Below are 24,834 nucleotides of genomic sequence, written 5' to 3'. Positions count from 1 at the left end.
AGAAGGGTACGCTTCATATAAAATTTAGGGAGCGTTTTAATGCTATTTCATGACTTCTGTAAGGGCAGATGGATAGAAGAGGAAATCGTAAGAAACTTCTGATGTGTAGACAGTACAGCTGCCCTTTCTAGCAGAGTAGACCTTCACAACAGCCTGTAAATGGTTGCTGCAATTCCAGCTTTGCATACCAAGCAGAAATCGCCTCAAAACACAAATGTTCATGGAATCAGCAGACCGAAACGAAATTACCTGGAGGAGGCACTGATAGGGGTGTGAGGTATAGTTCAATAGGAGGGGGTTTTCTTTGTGCTGCCATGGATGCTGCAGTGCTGAGGTGATGTTATTTCCCTTTTCTGTAGACTACAAGACAAGTGCATAGCTAATTGATTTGTCAGTGGCATAAGGCTTGGCGTAACCTGAACATATGAGAGATATGTTACGACATATTACTTGAAAGTGAGTGTGAATGCAACACCACAAAACAATCTTTTGTTTGTTTTAAATACAGAAGTAGTGCATAGGAAAATGTCTTACAAGGCAAGGGAGCTGGGGAAGGTACTGCAGCACAAGTCTTAGGAGCAGAAGCTGTGGGAACTGGAGCTGTTCAGTCTGGAGAGATGGAGGCTGGATAGGGTCTCCCTCTCTACGCCAACCTGAAAGGAGGTTGTAGCAAGGTGGGGGCTGATCTCTTTTCCCAAGTAACAAGTGACAGGAGGAGAGGAAATGACTTCAAGTGGTGCCAGAGGAGGTTTAAACTGGATATTGGGGAAAAAAAGGATTGTCAAGCAGTGGCAGAGGCTGTCCAGGGCAATGATGAAGTCTCCATCCCCAGAGGGATTTAAAACATGTGGAAATGTGGTATTTCAGGACATGGTTTAGTGGTGGAATTGGCAGTGTTAGGTTAGGGGTTGGACTTGATGATCATAAAGGTCTTTTCCAACCTCAATGATTCTGTGATTGTGATATATGAAAATCATTATGATCATCCTGGAGCTTGGAGTAGAGAATTAATCTCTTCTGTCTATCAGAAAGCTGCACCTGAGTGCTATTATTGCAGCTGTAGTGAATGAATGATTATTTCAATCTCTCTAATACCAGAGGAGGATATTGGTGCTTGGCAGATACCAGTCTGTCTAAGCTAGGCTTCTGGCACTGCTGGGGAAGGGACTCAGGCTCTTCCTAACAGGTTTAGGTTAGCTTGAACTGTTGTTGGAATTTTGAGTCACCAGCAGTGTCTTGCTAATTTGGCTTATATTTTCTGGCTCTATGTGCCCTGGATGATCACAGATGCTAAGGGTGTTATTAATATGGAGCACATCACAAGCTTTCCAAGTAGGTGTCCCCTGAGCAAGATTGGTCCAAAGCTGTTAGTTAATTTATTACTGGTTCACAGAGCTGTGTACTGCTTGGAAATAAGCTGGGGGGGTGGAAGAGGAGAGTGTATTTGCAAAATGTCTGTTTAAAATGACTTATTTATTTGGAACTCTGGGCATTTACTTCTGGAAAAGACAGAGTTGTAGAAAATAAAACCTGTAGTCTCTTTGTATGTCGGCCAGCCTGGCTCTCCTTGAGAGCTTCCCAAGAGCAATACCCTGCAAAACGGTTGGTTAGTGGGGTTTGAATTCTTAATGGTGCCCTATATGAGCACTGTGAAACTATGATCTAAGGTCAGCCATACAACCTACTGCATGATAGCTGTCTAATGAGGAAGAGAATGCTAATTAGAAGACAGTGTAAGGTCATGGGCATTGAATACAAACAGCTGAACAAATATTCTACTGTATTTCTCTGTACATTCTGTTTGTATGCTGTGCATAATAAAGCAGAAGTAGTAAAATGGGTATGTGGTGGCTGAACCAAGTGATAAGATAGAGCCACTAAGGTGAGGGAAAAGATGAAAGCAGGAGAGTGAAATAAGGAAATGTAGAAAACCTGGAAAGGTAGAAAACATGCAGCTTATCAGCAATACGGCAGTGAGTAAGGATGTGGAAGTGCTATTAAATTATGCAGAGGCTAGAAAACTGAACAGATGATTTGATGTTTTGTTTGTCAGTCTCTGAGAGCGTACAGCTTCTCACAGTGGATGAAAGCAGCTGCTTTCCTTTGCAGGAAACAGATGCAACTGGGCTGCAGGAATTTGTCTTCTGGCCAGTTTAGACGGTGGTTTGGCATCTATGTTTGTCTTGTAATGTCTGCTTCTTGGCATTTCCTACGAACTCAGTGTATACATTGATCAGAATACAACTGATATTTCTATTTATACTTTTCAAGAACTAATGTTGAGTGGGCACTCATTGCATCAGAAGGCCCTTCTGTAACTTGACATGTAATATGTGGAGGAAAAGTTAGGAATAATGAGAATATTTTTTGATACCACTAAAGATGCTAATTTCTGTGGCATGTAACTTCTTTCCATGTGCTGGTGGGAAATGTAATATGTTACAAGCTGCTGTGTTTCTGCAACAGCAATCTGTTGAGACAGTTTACAGATGTTAAGCTTCCTTTTAGATGAGAAACTGGTATAGTCCTCTATATATTAATGAGTAAGCTGAGATGCAGAGGAGTGAGATGCAGAAAAGTCATGCAGTGAAGAACCAGTTTCCATTCTCAAACATTAAAGGGAACACAGTAGCTTTGCTTTTGCATGAGTATCTGACCCCTTTGACAAGAAAGGCAAAGAAACAGGAGCCTCACCCTGGGAGACCTTTTTGGAATATAAATATGAATATAATGGTTGAGTTCATTTGGGAAGAGCCAAATTCAACAGGCCAACTACTTTCTAACATCTGCTTTTAAAAATAGTTCTCACTTGAGTCTTGCACTTGTTTCTTGTGTCTATATTTGGATACAGAAGCACTTCTGTCACCAGTATCAGAACCTCTCGAAGCCTTTGTTTCTCTACTGAATTAAGAACAACATAGTTGGCTTATTCTCATGCTATATGTACAAAAATAAGACTCTTTTTTGTCATAGAATCATAGAATAGTTTGGGTTGGAAGTGACCTTAAAGCCCATCCAGTTCCAACCCCCCTGCTGTGGGCAGGGACCCCTCCTGCTGGATCAGGCTGCCCAAGGCCCCATCCAGCCTGGCCTTGAACACCTCCAGGGACAGGGCAGCCACAACTTCCCTGGGCAACCTGGGCCAGTGCCTCACCACTCTCTTTTTCCCCTTGCATTCTGATGTTTTTAGCTGTAACTGCAAATCCTTCAGAAGATGTGCCCAAGCCCCAGACTGCTTTGTGTCCATACTTGTGGAATGCAATTTTGGATGCAGGGGAAGCTTCAGGAGGGATAGAAAACTAGGAATTTTACATTATGTTAGGGTGGACGCAGATGTAGACCTGTCTGCGAGAGTGATGAGCCAGCACAGCTGTGAACCTGTTTGTGCAGCTTGTGCTCTGGTTGTTTGCAACAACATTGCGTGGATGTCTCTAAGCAGGAAAATAGAGCAGGGTCCTTCTGATGGAATAGAGTGTCTTTTTTCATAAGACACCAAGAGAATTTTAGGCAGCTCGGAAACTGTGTTCCAAATTCTATGGTGAGGAGGCGCAGAGCTTATTCAGGAAGGGCACTAGACTTCTTGACTGAACTTCTGTAGCTGTTTCATCATGCTGTCTTTCCCACACGCACCCTTCTAAAATAGGGATAAGAATACTAGTCATCTTGGGAGGTGTTATGGTAAACCCCAAAAAGTGTGTTATTTTTTGAAGAGAGTCTAATGATTAAGTTGAATGGCAATGGAAATTTCTGTAATCAAATGTTTCACTTACGGCTCCTCTGAGCCTAATTATAGTGGTGCTTGATGTTGAGCTTTATTCCTGTTATGTAAAGTACAAACTACTCTGTTAAATCTGTGTTGTTTTTTCTTTTTTCTTTTCCCCTTCTCTCTCTTTTCAGGATTGCCAATCTGATGATATGACTCTGATTTCCAGTGCCAAGAACAGTCCTCAAGGTCCTGTAAGTAGAAGTGCTTTGCTGGATAGATTACGTTCTGTATCTGAGTTTAGATCATTTAAATTGTTTCAGCTATCAGTCGCTAGAATCAATTTTTACCTCTGACACCTTACTACTTTTGAAGTGAGTATACTTGAATTTGCTTAAACGTTCTTTCATACTTGGACATACAGTATAGCACAGATCTGTCTTACCTAACTGGATAAAAGTGATTAGAGTAATTGCAGTGTAGGTTCATTAATAGCCCAGTCAATCTATATTGTGTGCTACTAATTGTGTCACATCAGCATACGGATTTGGCTTCAGATTGTCTCTGTCTGCTATGCAGAGGAGAATAGCATCTGAGTAAGTTGTAGGGTGCGGTATAGCAGCACCACCCCTGCAATTCCATATTGTAACAATGTCCTCGGATGGAGGGCAGATACAGAAAAAGAAAACAAGTTTGGGCAAGTTCAGTGGCGTTCAAGGCCACAGTGCTCACAGGAGTAATGCTGCTGTTTGCTTGAAAACTGAGAAGACCAAGAGGAACTTTCTTATATTGTCTTAAAGAATAGAAATGATCTAGTCTCTCTCTGAACTGCACCTATCCTTCTTTATTTTCCATACAGTATTATCACTTGGCAGGAAATAAGTGTACCATAAAATAAGTTAGTGCTAAGATGTTATGGGCCCAATTTATTAATATGAAGGTGCTGATATTCAACTGCATTTGATATCACTGAGAGTTGATCATTCATTGCAGTTAAGTACCTTTAATGAATTTCTTGTCTCTCTAAAACACTAATATCATGCTATAGGGCATGTTCAAGTGCCTTTTGTTCCATGAATCCAGTAACTGACATTACTCTGTGTACGTCTGGGTATTCATGTGTGTGATTTTGTGGTGTTTTTTGTTCTTCTGATTATGTAAATTGTATCCCCTTTGATTTACGGTTGTAGAAGCGTGGGTTTATGTCAGAATATGGAAATATACAATATTTCAAGTACCTGGCAGACCCTTTTTTTCCCTCTTTGCAGGCATGATTAATGCAATTTTAAATGCGACCCTTAAGTGTTGAAAGTTCCTTGAAAGAAGGATGTGGCTGGACTTTTTCTAAATGAACACTTTCAGTTTCAAATCAGTGCCTTTTGAAACTGCTTGGTCACATTAACATAAGTACAAGAATACCTTGAAAGATCAAAATATATGCAAGAGATGTTTAATTTATCTGCTGCTAACGATGATCGGAATCTACTTTTGCCCCATATATGAAGTATTGGAAGAATATTATCTTAAAATAATTCTTTCACTGATGCTGGTACTTCCTACCAGAACAGGTTTCAAAAGCTTTAATAGATGCTGGAAGTTCACAGCCTTTCTCTCAATTTGTTAAAAGTTAACTTGGAAAATAACGGTGTGAAAGGTGAAGGCTTATTTTAAGAAATTTGTTTTTATGCTTCATATTTTTTGCATTGAAAAGAAGTTTGTATTGGTTACAGATGAATATTTTGAAGAATGATGGGTGTTTTTCCATCTGAATGTATTTTCTGAAACAGGAAGTTTCAGTGCACAACAGGTGCACAACAGATTTTATAAACACCTATCACTTCATGTTGAAAAGCTCCCTCTTCCCCTTAAAAAAGAGGGAGGGGGAAAGGGGACTTGTGGAGTCTCTACAGAATTTGTTCATCCAGCTTTACTTTATGATTGAGCCTTTGGTTGCTGGTGTTTGTAAGAAAATGTCCCCAAACTTCCTGCCTGAAGCAGGATTTCAGTTGTCTTGCTTGAGCCTCAGTAACTTGGAGGCATTGAATTATTGGGGTTTTGGGTGTTCTTGGGAGATGGGAGGAATTAGAAAGGCAAATTTAGCAGTGCGTTTTGATCTGCTGAAGAAGATTGTGAAGGGAAGAGAAAAAGATTTCAGGTTTTCCATTATGTTTCTGATGCCGCACAACCATGGCATAAAAAATAATGAGTTAAGAGTTGAGCTTATTTCTCTTGAAATTACACTGTCTCTGTTGTTGCTTGGGAAATCGTTTGTTGTGATGGATGAGAAGGAATACATAGATTTTTCAAATGTGTTGCCAGATCATTGCTTATAGAACAATCTGGTAATAAAAGGAGAGTTGACAGATGAGAATTCAAATGGATCCGTGAATGAATTATTGAATAATCCCCCAGTTCCAAAGCCTGAAAGACTTATTTCCAGGTATTTTTTTAAATAATTGTTGGCTGCGTTTCCTGCTTTTAGTGACAGATCCACTATGAAAGTCTAATGCAGCTGAAACTCAGACTGAATTTACTTCTGTTTCATAATTGAGACTTTATTGGAATGGCTGGAGAAGCAGTGATATAAAACTGCAGTGGTGACTCGGTGGTGAATAACAACAATCAGACTTCATGTTCCTTGATAGCTATAGCTACTTAATAGATTGTTTGTTAAATAATTCAAGATGTTTTCATTAAGCTGAGTGATTGTGCCTTTTAAAACCTTGCTTTTGTTTTTAAATCTCGTCAGGCAATCAGTTATACCCGTGGAGCTCAGAAAATCTACCTGATGAAATGGCTGCTGGGAGGCTTTAGGAATTTGTCAGATTAGTGGATTCCAGAATCTAAAGGGGCTGTACTTGGGCTAGCATTCTCTCATTTTTTTGGTCCTTTTTATGGCCTCTTCTAAGTGCTGTTTCTCCTATAGGCAGTTTCATACTCTTCTCCTAGGCTACCTTAAAATCTCACCCTGCTTATTTTAAAGGGTTACGTTTTCTAAAATGGTTTTGCTTTCTTCCCTGCCTCAATTTCTCAAATTCTTGTCTAGATATTAATATTTGATAAAAAATATCATGTACTCTTTTTAATAAAGAGATGTTGAGAAATGGTGCGGGGAGTGAAATAGGACTCTTCAGGCTAATTCAGTAGGGACAATAATGATTTTTGCTAAGAAATAAAATGGCTGCAAGAATTGCTGCCTGTGATCTGAATAGAAATGTGCTAGCTACCTGAAGTTACCTTATCTCTGCTGCTGCTTTGGGAGAGATATCTATTAGCAGGAGATAATGGCTTGCAAAAAAAAAAAGAAAAAAAGGATTTCTTTTTAAATTTTAGATTTCTATTGAATAGAATGTAGCTTAGCACCAGCATTTTTAATAAAAATATTAAATAAATATACCACTACCAGGGACAAGAGTAGAATAGAAATTAAAAACAGCTCTTCCCTAAGCATCATCACAGAGAATTTGGATATGTTTGGCACGAGGGGAGTGTCTTCTATGCAGGGGAGAAGAGAAAGTACCTTATGCAGGTATCTTTGATGATATTGCAGAGCTGATCTAACTTGTGAGAATAAAAAAAATCTGGGGAAAATGGTGATAATATTTCTTCTTTTAAAATTTCGACCTTATCAATAGAACTGCTGCAAAATGTAGGAAAATTGTATGGAGCTCTACCATGTGGATCTGAGAGTATTTTATGGGTTTCACTGCATGTGAATTGAATTCAGAATCGTGTCAAAATTTTACCCAAAAGGCCTAATATGGGAAGACTTTGTCATCATGAGATCTGGCTGCTTTTTGGTACCCAGGCATGCAAAATCTGTTGCTGTGTCAGTCCACAGCAGCCAGGAAAAATTAAAAGCAGTTAAAGAATCTGGACTCTTCTTCCTTACATCTTCATTTTTTTGGTGCTATTGCTTATTATTGTTGCATATGAATGCAAGTTTTTTTATCACATTGATTGAGTTAGCCGAATGGCTAGAGATGCAGTGCATGCTAACTGGAAATAGTCTGCATGAAAATACACTAACATCATTTAGCTGATGAGATAGTGTTACTGTTACAGGTTGTATAGAGGAAACATCAAATTATAAATGTTATGTTGATGATAAATGAAATGAAGACAAACTGTTTATTCTTACATTCAAACTCCTGTAATACATTGGCACCCATTTCCCCTTCCATCAGGTTATGATTTGTGTGTTATAATTAAATTAAGTGCGTACTTTGCTGAATTCTTGTTATTAAGGGATAGCCTCGCCTAGAATGGGAGTGGTTTGTATGTCTACAAAGTTGTAGCTGTTTTCTTATTCTTAGAAGAGCAGATCTCTAGGATAAGCTGACAGAAGCTGACATTTTGTTTTCTCATTAACATAAAATTCGGTGTCGGCTGGCAGCAGAGATGATACAAAGTAATGCCTTGTTCTCTTAGCAACCTTCCTTCCTTTCACTGTCAGAAGTTCTTTTGCTTCTTTGCTTTCACCAAGGAGTTAAGTCAATCTAAATAAAATAAAAATAAGCAATTTTTAATGGCTGGGAATTGAAATGCTAACAAGCAGGTGACTCTAGAGAGCTGTTGAAATGCCAGGTAAAGTTTGATAGAAGATCTTTGCTGCTTCTTGCATAGTCATGGCTCTAGTGTGAAACGAAAAGCTGGGGCTGGACAGGAGGTAAATTCACAGAGGGAAGGGCATCCAGTGAAGAGGACATTAATGAATAGATTGTCTATGTAAGTTCTTTTGTGATGTCGCTCATGAAGGATAAGCCAAACAGATGTTTCAAGTCTCTCAATTCCTTTTAAAAGGAATTGCAAAATAAAGAATGCAAAAAGAAGTGCCTTTGCTGTTAGTAACTTTCAGTTTTTGGTAGTTCTAAATACTGGAATTTAACGTATTCCAGGAAGGGGTTTGTGAGTGTACTCTTAATCTAAGACTAAACAAACAGGTGAAGAAAAAGCAGGAAAAGACTGTCTGCATGAAAGTTGTGTGAAAGCTGCAGAGAAGTGGATGTTTTTCACTGCTAGTAGCACTAAGTGGTGGGATGGAGTCTGCTCCCACAGATGGAGTACATGGCACTAATAAGTAGGCTATAAATAAACAGCTGCTGTATGAAATGCAAGATCTCTACTTATATAATAAAAGTGAAACTGAAGGGGATCTGATGATTTTGCCCAACTTGTCCTTTGAAACCTTTCCTTTTGCCTGCTTTTCAGTCCGGAGTTGCAAAATTATGATACTGGCGAAGGAATGAATAGAAGTATTGATTTGCATAAATATTTTCACAAGCAAGATTCTAACTATTGTCCTGCTGTCCATCAAATTGTAGTCAGCTGTGTTATGACAGGCACATGGGGTTCATTTTGATACTTTTATTGTTCTCTTGGAGGCAGATGAATTGATGCATCATTAACATTAAAAGTATTTGTAGTTCAGGTGATATTTTCTCTCAATTTCTTTCTCATTCTGTTTCTATTAACAAGGTTTCTAAAGTAGCAAAGCCTAGAATTAAAAAAACCCAAACAAACCAAAAACAAAGCAAGAAAACAAGCTTCTAAAAGCCAGCAACAAAAACTTTTGACAAGTCCAATAGACGAGAAATGTAAATTAGAACACTCCCTACACACAAACATCCTGCCCCCCCAAATGGCTCCTTTTAACTCCCCTGAATTTTGCTATTGCTTTTATCTATCACCTTATGTATTGAAAGCCAGCTTAAGAATATTACTTTTCTGCCATTTTTGAGGTGATTTCTGGTAGAATGATATGTGTTGCATCATGGTAAACCCAAGATTTTGCTCATTACAGTAAACTGAAATCTCATCAGGACACATTGGGTTTAGTATTTTCTGTCACAAGGGAGTAAGAGTGGTGAGCTCCGAGACTTAAAGTGTGATGACAAGATGCCATCTAGTGACAATTTGTAGGAAGCTGTAGTTCACAATTTGTATTTACAAAAATGTTTCTCCCCTCCTTAGGGATTCAAAGATTGTGCTTCATAGCCTCAACCATCACCATGTTACTTGGAAGTGTTTTTCTGTAAAAATGTTTACACTGAATTCAACCTCCTCTGTATTAAACATGGGACACGTGCTCAATTCCTTTGCTCCCTGTGCTTGCCTCTGGTTTTGATTTACAAAGATAAATGCTGCCACTGCTGCCTCCCAAACAATCCAGCCTCCCAGTGAGCTTAAAAGGTATTTATTTATTTGAAATTAGGTATCTACTATTTAAGTAACACAGTATATTGAAAGCTATGTGTCTTTTGCTGGTAATAGACATTTGGATTCCCCGGAGAGAGCTGAATCTGGTTGGGAGGATGGTGTCGTGCAGCATTGTGGGGAAATCGTGCCTTATATAACTTCATTTTGTTACTTGGGAGTGTGTGCTGAACGCTATCCTCTTGGCCTTGTTAACATGATTGTGCAAGGAAAAGGTCTATGTCTGTATCAATGTCACCCGATACCAAGTTTTACAGGTGTCATGCCCTTGAACCACGAGCTACACACTTGTGTCCAGGCATTCTTTCACAGTCAAAAGAAGGTGGTTTGTTTATCTGTGCAGTGATCTGAAGGCTGACAAGGTCACTCTCAGGGTGAAAATCAAAAGCAGAATTGATTCTGGCTTCGACCAAAATAAACAGACCAAGATACTTGGGTGTGCAGCTGAGATATGGGGGTGCAACTTCCTAAAGTTGCAGGATTTCAGTCTGTTCAGATTACAATGTGGTCCCTGAACACAGCCAAGGTCACTCGGATTTGATCCAATGCACAGCGATGCCAGTCAAGAAAGTACTGTAAGGTAAATGATATGTCACAGAATCGTAGAATCATCAGGTTGGAAGAGACCCACAGGATCATCGAGTCCAACCATTCCTATCAATCACTAAACCATGTCCCTCAGCTTCTCGTCCACCCATCCTTTAAACATCTCCAGGGAAGGTGACTCAACCCCCTCCCTGGGCAGCCTCTGCCAGTGCCCAGTGACCCCTTCTGTGAATTTTTTTTTCCTAATGTTCAGCCTAAATGTCCCCTGGCGGAGCTTGAGGCCATTCATATATATTGGGAGAGAGAGCGAGCTAGGGGTGAAAGAGGGGGAAAAGGGAAAAAAAGAGTCACCACAGAAATGAGGAGCAGCAGTTCCTCAGGAACATGTGGTCACTGCAGCAGCAGCTTCTTCCAGGCCATGTGGCCCATTCTGGTCCCATTGAAGTGATGGGCATATGCATATAGTGTGGCTCCTTGTGAGTTCTTTTGCAAGGCCAGTCAGTCCATGCCCCATCAGCACATGGAGTGGGTGGTCTTGCCCTGTGTGTGCAGAAGCTCCTGCGGGAGGGTCTGGTCAGGGCAGTTGGGTGGGTGTGAGTCAGGGGGGACGCAGTGCCCACTGATGGACCTCCTTCCCCGTCACAGCTGGCTCGGGACTGTGAGCTCGGCCAGGTGAGAAGGAGTGGTGCTTGCTCCTATGCATCCCTTCCCGCTGAACCCAGTGCCACAGACGAGCTCCTCAGGTGATACCCTAATGTCAGTCTTTGGGGAAGCACCTGCTGCTGCAACCCCTCTGCTGTTCGTTGCCAGTGCCACAGAACAAGGGCATAGATGGTCAGCCTTCTGATGAAATGTTTAAGGCAAACCAAGAAGTAAAGTCAAGTAAAGTAAAGTAAAGACTTTACATTAGGATACAATTTTGACATGAAGAGTTCAAGTCAATGAAGTCCCCAATGTGTTGGGTGCCTCTCTGTGAAACTGTAATGGCCATCTGCTGATTTACTTAACAGAAAACAGAATGTTCTCATACTGACTGCATTTCTCAAAAAAGTGGCTGTTTACAAAAGGTGAGAAAACTGAGGTGATTTCATAAATGCCCTCATATCACAGCGCACTTGAAGATATTCTTATCCTGAAGCATTTGAACAGTCCATTTGAGAAAGATCAAAGCATTTCATGATAGGCTAACGTTTTCAGGAGTAATCTCAGAGTCAGGGCAAGGATTTGTGCTGTACCTGTTTGAATAGACACATTTTATGTTTTTGCATGGAAATGAGTGTGACAAATACAAATTTTGTGCAAAAATTAAACCAGTTTAATTTGCAGTTGTGCTATTTGGAGATTCTGGCAGTCTGAATATGTTTAGTTTAAAGACCGATGACTGGCAATGGATTCTGTTAATTTTATTATTTGTAAGGGAACACAACTGCTTGTTTGATTTCTTCTAAAAATATTGGACCTTTCTTCCTTTCAATGTTCATGTTCACGCGAGCTATGAAGGAAGCATATATGTTGTGAGATAGATTTGGTTCTGAGGAAATAGCTTAAATATCCATTTAATGCAGAATCCTATTAAAAAGAAGGCAGAAAGAAATGAGCTCCCAAAGCAATCTTGTAGTATTGATAGTTTTAAAAAAGGGTTTATGAGAGTAATTGAAGCAATTGTAAATTCTGCGTGTTGCTCATCAGCGTTTTCCAATTTACATCCTAAGAAAACTACCAGTAATTTCCTGGCTAAGTAAGATATAAAGTGGTGTTAAGAGCATGACAATGGTTATACTTTGTGAGACTATCATGCGTGATGTTTTTTTCTAACATGGCCAATAACAGGCATTATAAAACTATAAGAACAAGCAATTGTACAATAATCTTTAATATGATCCTAAATTTCTCCGACTTATGAGTTGGATATAATGGCTTGTTAGGGAACTCTACATTTTTGCCTTTAATAGCCCATAAGAAACATATTTCCTAAGAATTTCTCTAAATAGCTTTTGAACCTGTACATCTCTGGTGCATGCAGCATCTTGAGTTCTTCCTTTTGATCATTCAGTTGAATAGGGTGCTGCCTACTTGGGGGATACATGAGTTTTCTAAGTTGCTACTGTTTTATTTTAAATTTATATAAAACATTGCAAGAACTCTGCTGATTCTTCTTATTTGTATACAAAAAGTCACGATAGAATAATTCAGAATCACAGAGTGTATCTAAATATCTGTTTCATGCAACATGACTTGATTATTTGAAAGCTGTTGAAAAATCTCGTACAACTTATCTTGCCAGTTTAATTTTTATAGTGAGTTATAGCTGTTAGTAATGCCAAATACTGTCAGAGTAAACTGTGGGTTTGATTAAACATTTCTATAATGATGTTATCAAGGCCTCAAGCATCTGAAATATGGTAAACAAATGTGTGAAAGTACCAGTAAAGAGAAAAGTAAAACTGTGAGGCCTGAAATGGATGTGCCAGGGTGTGGGTGTTAGTTATTCAATCTCCATTAAGAAAACGCTCATGAGTGTAGCAACAAATAGTGAGTCACTGAAATGAATGCAAGGAACTAGGACTTGAGACTGGAATCTGATCCATAAACACCCGAATAGCGGCAGTAAATGATGATGTTCTTTTGAGCTTTCTCAGAGATACTGTAAAATACCAGTTTTGAGTCTTTTATTGCTGGAAAATTCATTGTCTACAAATAGGGAATAGGTCTGAAATCAAAATGAATATTCAAAAAATAAAATGCAACTAAAGAAACAGTAATTATTAACAAGGGATTTTCAAAACTGGTGTTGTATAGAAGTGAAATTAGACTAAAAACTGGAAGCAGAATTACCCACTTAGAGAAATAATGTGTCCTGTTAAAACAAGCTTACATGGAATGAATCCAGCCTCTAAAGTGAGCAGTGGTTTAGGTCTGAATCAATGAGATGAAAGTGATGAGATAAAAGGCATCAGAGCAGAAGAGGAATACTTAAGAAAAACAAATAAATGGCAATGTATTTTGTCACAATTGAAGATCTTCTCCGGTTTCTCCAGTGACAGAAATATCTGTGATGTTGAAAATATGTTCTAATGTTCATAATGCCTGTTTGCTCAGTAAGTGAATTAATTCCTACAGAATACTGGGATAATAAGTATTGAATTGAACTCTGTTAGCATCATGTACTGTGGCTAATCTTACCCCTCGGCTCACTGGTTGAATGCAGGTGTAAAACTTAATTAACTTCAGCTAAAGTCACATTATCTTGCAAAACAAGTCCTTCCTCTTTCAGTCAAATTAAACTGGTTTTATGTTTTTTTTTCCATACAGAAAGTACAATTGGTAGTTTTATATTAAAAATCTTTATTTACCAGTAGAATTATAGTAGTTATTTACCCTAATTGAGGGAGAGAGTCTTTGACAGTCTTGCAAGGTACTACCAAAAAAGCAAACATTTTCAAGTAAATATTTCCTGTTTTCTGGCCAAAAAGGCCCTCCCTGTTTAAAAACAAACTGTGCAGATATACACTGTTTAGAGTGCTGCATTTAAAGGCAGAAGGTCACATGAACCCCTTGCCATCTGTATTTTTTGGAGTATGTTTTTTTTCTATCAAATTATGGACAGAAGTGAACTTGCAAGATATCAAGATGGTGAGGTTATTTTTCCTAATACCGGAGTTCAAGTGGTTTTGCTTTTCCTCTTGTAGAGCAGCTAACAAAAGGCATCCTGATCCTTCCAGAAAGTAATTCCACCCCAGGCTGGTTAGATAGCTGCAGACTTGGAGGAGGGCTTGGGGTTTCCAGCCTGGAAAGGTGTTTCAGCTGTGAGAGATTGCGCTGTGAGCCTTCACCCATTGACAGATGACACAAACATTCACAATACAACAATGTAGCACTTAAATGGTAGGCAGGGAAAATGTCTAATGGTGCCGCTCTAGCTTCTTTTCAAGAGAACTGCTATATATGTTTTCTGCTGAGCTACAGGACCTCTGTTTGTTAAAGTCCAAGGTCAATGACAGAAGCTTAGTCCAGCAGTATCGATACTCAAGAGGGTGAAACTTCTTTCTGCCTGCCTTGAGTGGATCTTAATCATTGGGAGCAAAAATTGAAATGTATTATGAAGAGTCAAAGCCATGTTCTTGTTTACCTGCCTGTGTATGTGTGAAATTACCATTTGGTGTGTGTTTTCAGGGAAAAACCACATAGCTGATGTTGATTTATATGAAGTATTCATGAAGGACACATTTGTAGCCTTTAGGTTCTATACCGCTAGTACTTCAAAATATTTTAAGATTACACTGCATGCTTGCTATTAATGTTAAATTTAGTAGTCTTGTTATCTGTTTTCCTGAGTCCTCGATATGTCTTTGTGAATTCATTTGGCCCTACACTGACATAGCGCTCTCTCTTAGCAAAGAGTATCTTTATTCAGTTGAAAACAATGGACAGAACCATTGTCACATACCATTTGTCACATACCATTATTGTGTATTCTGTGGTTAAAACCTTACGTGGAAGTTGGGCATGTTTACTGGAATGTAGGCAGTGGCTTTATTAATGCTGTGTATAAATAAGGTAGCTTTTATGCACTTTAGGGAAAATAATATTAAAAAAAAGTAATTTATTGGAGCTATGCAGTTGCGTTTTCTGCAAGGGCAGCCAGTGGCTTTGGCTTTTGTTTTTATGAAAATATTGCATTGACTTGTTATGGACTTTTTCAAAGTTGTGTTAAAGCTGTTCAAGGAACTGTCATGGCTCACAGTGAAGTGATTAGTAATTGCAAAAAGTAGCTCTGATTGGTGATTTCTGTTGTTTCTGGTAACCTGTAATAAAGTAGAGAAATTTAGAGTATAAAATCTCTGCATCCTTATGCATTATGAAATCCTACAAACTTATGATTGTGATCTCTCTGCACCTGTGAACGAGGTAGCCCCTTAGGTCATGGCAGCGGGTTACACAAACCAAAAGTGTTCTTCATGACCAAACCACCACTGAATGACTGTCAAGTCTTAGGTATGTTTATATCTTGGTATTCTGTCCACTCAAGCCATTGATGCACAGGAAAATGGCATTGCTTTTCTCTTCACTGATGTTGATAAACATGAGTAGTGGTTTTGTATTGATGAAAAAGGCTATTATTTCAACATTTTCTCTCTCTGAAGACTTAGCAGGTACCTAAGATGTGTCTACCTTGCTTTAGGTTCGTGGTCTTTTTTAAAGTGTGCCTGTGACTTTTTTCCTATCCGGGGTTCTGCCTTTCTGAATGTTACTCCTTTCTATGAAGGACTGTGTTAAGAGGTGCATTTTGAACAGGACAAAACAGATGAGTAATTAATGGCTTAGTTCATTAAACAGCGTAAAGGAGCTTTCGTGCCATGGTTGTTTTTCTCCCATTAATACGTTAGTTGGAAGTCATATTTGATTTTTTTATAGTGAAAGGTATAAAGACGCTTGAGGCCAAACAAGAAAATCTGATGAGGAAGAACTCTTATGCTGCTGCTTTTAATGTTCTGGTCCCAGGGTTCTTGATTTACCCACGTAATGTGTTAATGCTTAGATATTTGCTGCCCTAGCAGGAACTCTGGACCTGCAGCCAACAGACTTAAGTTCTGCTTGCTAATCAGAATACAGTATGAGCATTTTCTGCAAATCCTCATATTATCTGTGTGTTATTAGCAGTTTCTGAGCTACTGCATGACCGATCTCACAGTGAATCTGCTTTCTCTGTGGTGTTTTGACTAACTCATCACACTAAGGAGCAGATGGTAAGCTGCTCCGCAGTACCCAAGTCCCAAAGATAGCATTTGCTAGTATTGTAACAAGTCATTCTGAAAAATTGCCCAGAGTGGGAGAAGAGAGTGAAATTAATTGATTACCATTGTTTAGGAAGCTGGCCAATATACAAGGAATAAGGTTAAGTATTCTATAACCAGTTTTGTGTGTATTGTAGGGCAAAACTCTCTGCAAAAGTTATGCAAATCAGGCCTTGGCAGGATTTTTTAATTACTGAATTATCTAAGGAACTGTAGTTTTTAAGAGAGGTATGTTACCTGAAGTTCAAGTTCTGTGTGTGAAAATGTAGTATTTTAACATCACTTCCCACTTCAGCTGTAGCAGAGGATCCCTGTGTTAACACGCAATCTTTGCGGACAAAACCTTTTAAGCTTCCATTTTTTTCCCCAGGATTGGACAAGGGAGTTCATGTTTCTCAAAGTGTTCACTTAATCCATACTGTTAGAATATTTTTTGTCTATTCACCCCATGTTAGACTGCGTTGTAGTCTTGTAGAACATATTCTCCAGAATCAACAATTCTGAAACTCCTGGTAATTACAGTAAAATCATGCAATTTGACTTTGACTTTTTACAGTGTGAGTTGGTTCTCCCAATTCCTGATTAGCTGTATTAGCAGGTTGGCATAATTTCTGCAGGCAAATTTGCAGTCCCGCTGTTGATAAATGAAGCTGCTCTCCCTTTAGTTAACATGGTCTTCCCAGGGACTCTTACGGTGACAACAGCACTTTGAAAAATTGCTGCAGGACTATTAAGGACAGGGAAGTATGCTCATGCACATCTCATTCTTCTACTTTTCTTTTGTCCTTTTCTACTTATTCTGTAGTCCTTTCAGTCTTGTCCAAGCAACCTAAATCTTCTAGTGCTTTTCTTTATTTTCAATGACATTTCTCTTGGCTTGTTTTGTTTAGAAATACCAGTTTAAGGGAGAATTAATGGGTATGGAGGATTGAAGATTTGTCTCTCTGTTTGTTAGAACTGGCACCTGCTGATTTTAGAGTCTTTAATTTCTGTGTTGGTTAACCTCCTAACACTAGGTGCCATCAGGATAAGCCAATCATACTGCCTTACGATTCAGAAATCACATAAGTGTAACAAGGAAGGAGGAGTATTTTTCTTCTTTTTTGGCCAAACAAAACACTGTGAATTCAAGAACTTATTCTCTGAATGTGATGGTGCTCTTTCATAATACAGTAAAGCTATATACAGGTCATGCTTATCTCTATAAAGAGCTTTTAGGGCACAAATGTTGAAGATTTAGGATTGAGTCCAAGAGCCACAAACATTATCTGTGCATGTTGTGCGCATAGTTTATGTTCAGCTGAGACCCTCTTTCCTCTCAAAGACTTTTTGTTTCGAAAGCCTTCGGAGATATTTTGTATGTTCCTATGATCATAGAAGAGTACTTTGGTGCTTTTTATGAAGCGTGGATCCCGTTTATCACATTTGTGTTCCAATAAATCACGAAAGGTACTACAATAGAAGTTTGCTGTGCTCAGGCTGGGAGTCCCTGCTGTTGCGAACTGCTGGTGTGTATTGACTCATTGAAACTACTCTAACAAAACAAGAATGCACTGATGATACCAGGACAGCACTCTGGATGTACAAAGCACAATGAAATATACTAATGATGGCTGAACCAGTCTTATAATAAAATGACAAAGAGTGATTAAAAATTTAGAGCTAGGGTATGTAAGGTGCTTGGGGAACTTCTGTTTTGCAGTTTCCTATCTGAAGTATGTGAAATCATACCATCAAAAAATTAAGGTTGACTCATTTTTAAAAGAGAATAAAAGCAATACTGTGGAATTGGAATGTGATATTGAAATGAAAATGTTGATGCAAGCATCCATCAGTAGTGTCTGAGATCAGAGTCCTGAATGGGTCTGCAGCATTACAGTCATGCTGAGGGAAGTTTGCATCAACATCCAGGTTGGATGAAACTTTGAGCAACCTGATTGAGTGTGGCTTGTCCCTGGCCATGGCAGGGGGGTTGGAATTAGATGATCTTTAAGGTCCCTTCCAAGTCAAACCATTCCATGTTTCTGTGATTTTTTAATTTTTTTTTAATGCTTGGAAGTGGATGGGCAGATGAATTCAGACTTCAGAGTTGGTAATAGTAAATGCAGTAGACTACTCAGGTTGGTCTTTTTATTTTTGCTTTCACAAAGTACCATTTTCACAGCAAGAACTACTGGTAATCTTTTCTAAAGGTTTGCTCTATTATAAATACATCTGTGAAGTTAGGATATGACAATTACAACTTGGAACACTGTAGTCTTCCATCACTGTGTAATTTTTCATGCTTATATATTACGTTTGATAACCCTTTCAACAGTATAGACAGTTGCTTTCAGAAATTGAGCACTTCAAAAATTATATTTCACACTGAAACCTGTAAGCCGCTAGTTATTTGGATTAAGATTTCCTCTTCAGTAGGTATTGTTACACAGTGATTTTTAAGGAGTTTAAAGAATTTTTGATTTATTTGCTTCTTAAAGAACATTTTATAGAGTATTTGTAGTTTATGTGACATTATCCTGAGAGCTGCTGGTGCTTAAATTACTTCAGAGCTTTTTAAACTACGGTCCATAAAGTACTGGTGAGCTCTGAAGTCCCAGCTGTCTCTCAGCTGCTTTGCAGGTCATACCAGCTACTATATTTATATGTGCTTATATTTATATATATGTGAAGAGGTTCTCCCCAGCTATACTACAGCATTCTGCTGTTTCTTCAGCCTCATTACCCAACAGGCTTGAAAGGCTTTTTGTGTAGGAACGTTGGCCTGTAAGAACAAAAAAGAAGTTTGTTAATCTTTTATTTAAGCTCTGACACAGTAAAGCCTCATTACCAGTTGAGATCATTACCATAGACTTAAAATGATAAAATACACAGGTACTCTGAATTGGACTTTGCCTTTTTGTGTCCTCTGTAACACTGAGCTTTCAAAGGACTTTTGAGCTGTGTGAGTACATATTCCAATTGCGTCTGCACATTTGGATTGCTCTTTCTTTCCTAGAGAAAATGTTTTATACCACTCTTTCTGGTAAGTTAAGTAAAGTATCATGATACGCTAATCCAAAAGGTTTCTTTACTGCTTTCTACAGTCCTGTGTAGTTGAATAAAGACACTACACTCTGGTTGCTGCCGAGGTGGTGTCGTGTGCTTAGTTCTGATGATGGTATAAGGCTGTCTTGCCCCTCAGCAGTAGATGTTGAAGATGATCTCAAGTGTCTTAATCAACATGTGGCTTTGAAGATAATCAAGGCTAGGTGACGATTTGACTTTCTCTCCCTGTCTTCAGTAAGGATTTATTTATTTTATACTGCATGCAATCCATGTGTCTGAATCCACAGTCTGGGTACACTTGTGCCACTGGCTTATTTGGAAGCAGAAGTAAGATATTGTAATTTTGTATTACTTTTTATTGTACTGTTTAATTCCAAAACATGTTAGTTCTTAGAAATTATTACAGCAGGTAGCTGCTGTTGTGTTCTTTAGCATTTCTCTGAGACACAGAAGCCTCAAACCTGAGTCAAGACACATTTTGGTTAGATGGAGAACAAATGAAGAATGAAGGTGTGTACTTTCTGCAGTGCTTGATTTGTAACAACGTTTCCTCCATATTCTGTATTGTGCAGATATTGAATACTGCCTTTTATAGAGAACAGTGTTTGGAAACAGCTGAAAACAAATGTTAAATTCTGTAGATTCAAAATCAGGCTTTTTAGTTGTACTCACATATCCTGCATACCACTGCGTATAACACACTGGGATTTGGAAATCTGGAGTTGTACTGTGGTGGCCCAAGTTCCAGCTCTGCAAGCCTAGTTGGCTAATCTGAAAGATAAAAAAACATGATCACAGGCTTATTTTAGGTGGATTTTTTTTTTGCATTAATTAAACTGAAGTAAAATAAATATGGATCTTCATGTTTTCCTTTGATAAGTGGTAACAAGTACCGACCCTAATGTAGCTTCTTACATTTTTACCTTTTCAAGACATCCTACTATTTCCCAGTGTCAAACACAACCTTTGTAACAAAATATGTAAACTGGTTTGTACACAGAGGACCTTGTAAGGCTGGTAATTTTCATGATGCAAATTTCAGAGCAAAATGAACCCATTAACTGAATTAGCAATTCAAAAAGGCAAAAGTTCATTCTAAGGAAACAATCAAAGCTTTTCAAAAGGTATCATTTCATATTATTGTAGTCCAAGTATATGCATAGTTTGTTTTCTTTGGTTTAATTTGTTTTTTTTTCCTTTAGAATAAATTGACATATGACATGAATGCTCTTTATCTAAAGTAAATTAGCACTTCAGAAGAGGAAGTGGTTCTTAGGACACTATTTTTTGCCTTTCAGAAAGCTATGATTTCTAATCCATTGCAGTATTAAAATATGCATCTACAGAATAAGGAAAAAAGTTTGCTTGACTAAAAGCATTTTTAATTAGAGTGGTTTTTTTAATACAAAGAGGGAACATGCAGGGGAAGGAGAATCCTGGACTGCAGAAATTAAACAGTTTTCAGTAAGGACAATTATGCCTTTAATTAACATCCATTGACAGCCTTATTATAATAATATGAGGCCATGATGAGGTTCTTTAACCAGTGTACCTTTAGCTTTTGTCTTCAGTCATCACTGATGTCTGATTCTGAAAACATGTTCTTCTTACACAAAGGCTTTATTCTCTGAAGATACTTCAACATATTTAAATGATTGCTGAATTTTTGGGTAACGTGATGAATTAATTATGTTGTGTAGGATGTGATGTTACTCACACTGTGGTATTACTGCTGTGATGTTACTACTGTCTATATTTCTCTTCAGAACAGTTTCATTATTAAATTACACTTTGTCTTATCTGTCAGTTTGCCATTATAACTTCATCTTGTACGCAATTCAGAGTGATGAAGTTATCTTGATTTTGGGGTTTGACACAACTAGGGTTTGATTCTTGACTGAAATAAGAGACTAAAAGAATCAAAATATTCTTGGGATACATGGACATTCATTTTAAGGATCATTTTTCACTTGCTTATTCATTCTTCTCTTCATTTGCTGAGTTCCATTGGTACTTGGTTTTAAATACTTCCAAGGACGAGCACCCTATGGCCTCTCTAGACTATGCTTCCAGTGTTTGACCATCTTCCTGATTAAACTTGTCTTCCTTCTATCTAGTCAGAAGTTCCTGTATTCCAGGCTGTGTCTGTTGCCTCTTGTCACTGTACCTCCTTGAGAAGAGCCTGTCTCTCTATTTCCTAGGCAGCTGAAGGGAGCTGCTTCTCCTGGGAAGTATCTTTTCTCAAGGCTGAACGAACCCAGTTCTCTGTTATTCCTTCATTCTCAGTACTGCAATCCCTGACCATCTCCATGGGCTGTGCTGGTCTTGCCTTGCTAGACCCATGTTTGTCTTCCCAGTTTGGGGCTGCCTAATACACAGGTGGGGCTTCACAAGTGTTGAACATAAGAGAAGGGTCACTTCTCTCAACCTGCAGGCCACAGTCTCGCTAATACAGTTCATAATGCCCTCCTAACAGTCGTGAAAACTCTGTTTACTTTTGTTTGCAAATCTTACGCAGCTGGGCCTTTTATGCACAACCACACCTTGAATTATATCCTACTTTGCTTTTATAAACACCTTTGCAGAGGCACTTTATAGTCCTAGCAGTTTTTTGAAGAACACTTGATGCATGGAACCTAGATCTCAGGCACTGGAGATCAGCTAAAGGCCATTTTTAATCTTTACATGTATGACTTTCAAACTAGTTGTAACCCCTACGAAAATTTTTGAGATGTGGTACTGGAGATAATTTCAAAGCCTTGAAAGTATTCCATCACGTGAGGTCTGAGGTTTGTGCCTGATGATCAGAGGCTGATAAGCCACACTAAGTACTTCTTAGCTTTGTGAGTGGATGTTCTTCCTTGTGCTGACTCTCAGAGGTAAAACATGTGGTAAACTTGATGTTAAGAAAGATCTTTCACCTTGACAAGTGCATTCCCCCAGACTGTGCATTTTAAGTGGAGCTGCCTATTAAAACCCGTATTTCTCTTTCCTCAGTGTTGCCTACTTTTTGTAGGATGGGATGTTCAAGCAAGGTAAGCTAGGAAGGTAAATAATGAAAAGTAACCAGTTCAGTACTCTGTGCTACAAGGATTTATTCGGTATCTCATCAGCACAAAGTTGTTATTTCTGGGAAAATGTGTGCATGCATGTATGTGTGCATATATAAACTAGTTTCATATTATTATCTTGTGCATGTGGAATTGGATGTGTTTTAGGATCTGAAAGCCAATTTTGTGTTCTTTAAACGTTGCTCTTGTGGCACAGAAAACATTTCAGCAGTGTGTTAATATGGGGTTTAGTATCTATGGTGTATTTTTTTGCAGTAAAAGAACAAAGCTAATGAAGGAAGTCATCCTTAGGCAGAGACTTGAAAGAGCTGGTTTGATGTGGATGCAATGGTGATACTGTGCTTGATTCTTTTTGAAGTTGTGTTAAATGAATACTTACTGGCTCAGAAGAAGGCACTGGTACTGCCAGTGATATAGAGAGGTATTTAGTTATTAACAAAATCCAAATTTACTTTATCTGTTTTGATAAATGCCAAGTTGACAGAGGAAATACAGAAATATTCTAAGCTGGTTCAATTCTTAATAAATAACACCCAAACATTCTTCAGTTACACATATGGAAACTATGAGCTACTTGACCTTTTTTTTCATTGCATTACATGTATTTTATCCCTGTTGTTTCCATATATGAGATAAAAGTAGTGCTACAGGTCATACTGCTATTGCTGATTAGAAGTGCAGTGTATCAAAACAATAAAAGAAAATACCCAAATGGCAGATTCAGTTGATTCCACTATTGGCAACTCATGCCAAGAAACACTTGTTGCTGCTGAGCGGGGAAGCAGTACCATTTTGCTTTCCCCTCCCCCCATCAAGAATCAGTTTGCCAAAACCAGAGAAAACATCTGGAAACAAAATATAGTATTCTTAGTATCTCCTCAGCAATCTCTAGTCTCCATTTTTCTTACTTTCTTTTTATAGGAATTTTCTCTCAAACACTGATTTGATGGACTGCAGCCCAGATGACCCCTGCTATCTCATAACCACACAAACTCTCCAGACACCGTTTTCATTACAACCAGCAGAACACTTGGCCGTGCTTGTTATACCACAGTAAATATTTTTTACAATCCTGTCTTTTGTTCTCGGGTTCCTTATTTAAAACTCAGAACTAGTTGTTTTCTTTCTCCTGAGGCAGAGATGTAGTATGGTAGATTGGAGTTGCTTGCTTTATAGAGAGAGAAGGCTAGGAGCGGGTGCTTCATCATCCTGACACCCCGGCGCTCACTAGTCCCACATAGAACAGAGCTGGAAGGGAGTAGAATTAAGCCACTATTTTGCAAGTGCAGAGTTGGATAAAAAAATAAACAGCTTCCTGCAATTACATGTGGAGTAATTAATTATAGCGGGGAGAAATCAATTCACTTTTGAGTTTCAGGAATGATTTTTAAGTGTGAAAAAGGATGTTAATCACCACAGTAATGATATTAGGAAAACCTTATTTAGTGCTGCTTGCTGCTTGAATAAACAATAATGTGCAATGTTTATCTCTCAATCCATCATTCAGTTGTTTTCACTGTCTCTTTCTCTCTCTTTTTCCACAGTGTGATATTTTTGTGTTTCAAAACAAAGGCTTTCACTCCTTTCAGTTTGAACATTTCAAGTATGCCAAATGCAAATTCAACCCCTACTGTCAGTCAGCCTACTAAATATCGAACTTCCTTCAGAGCAGAATGGTAGTGTATTGTTTTTTAGAAAGCCTTTAAAAATACATTTTGATTTCAGAAGCAATAAGATAGCTAAGATTTTCATACTAGTCAGTTTTACACCATAAACATTTCACTGTTATGCTCTCAGTGTACTTGCCTTGCGTTCTCCATATTTTATTGTTCTTTAGATGTGTTAATACTTTTTGTTCTCTTAACTTTCTTATAGCAAAAAAGTCAGATAAGATTTGCTTTGCTTCTTTCCCTACAGTGTGTGATTTGTAAAAGGGAAAGGATTTGACTGTCTCTCAAAATTTTTTTTGAGTTTCTGAACTCCTAGCATTCTGAAGATTGGCAAATAATGGTCTCTCCAGTTTCTCTACTCTGCCTGTCTCTTTTAAGTCCATGTATGGAATACAAGTCCATCAAAAAATCTAAGTCTTTGGATTTAACTTAAAGATGTTATAATTGGGGAATGTAACTATTTTGTCAGTCATCCTCTTTATTTTTTTCAGATGCTGGTCCATATGTAGTGTGAGTTCATTCTCCTTTTAGAGCAGAATTTATTATGGTGGCAGGAATTGGTGGCCACTAACTTTCTTCTTTATTCTTAGTGGAAATTCAGAGTATTTCCACCAAAGAGATGGCAAAGTCTTTCCATATATTAGGACACATCAGAAGAAATATTTTGAGCTAAGGATGTTTATGGAAAGGCAAAACAGGTACAAGTAATAGTCTTTAGAAAGAAGCTAAAGCAGATGAAAAAAAAACCAAACTAGCCAAGCAAACAAAAAATACCGACTCTGAAA

General features: G+C 38.3%; 1 protein-coding gene across 1 annotated transcript in view; it reads left to right on the top strand.

Moving 5' to 3' along the window:
* KATNIP (katanin interacting protein) overlaps positions 1-24,834 on the top strand; it is a 519,483-nt gene that overhangs the window by 327,613 nt on the left and 167,036 nt on the right. The window lies entirely within an intron of this gene.

This window comes from Phaenicophaeus curvirostris, chromosome 16 (genome assembly GCF_032191515.1).
Source record: "Phaenicophaeus curvirostris isolate KB17595 chromosome 16, BPBGC_Pcur_1.0, whole genome shotgun sequence".
NCBI lineage: Eukaryota > Metazoa > Chordata > Aves > Cuculiformes > Cuculidae > Phaenicophaeus > Phaenicophaeus curvirostris.
This window is presented reverse-complemented; position numbering and strand designations above follow the sequence as displayed.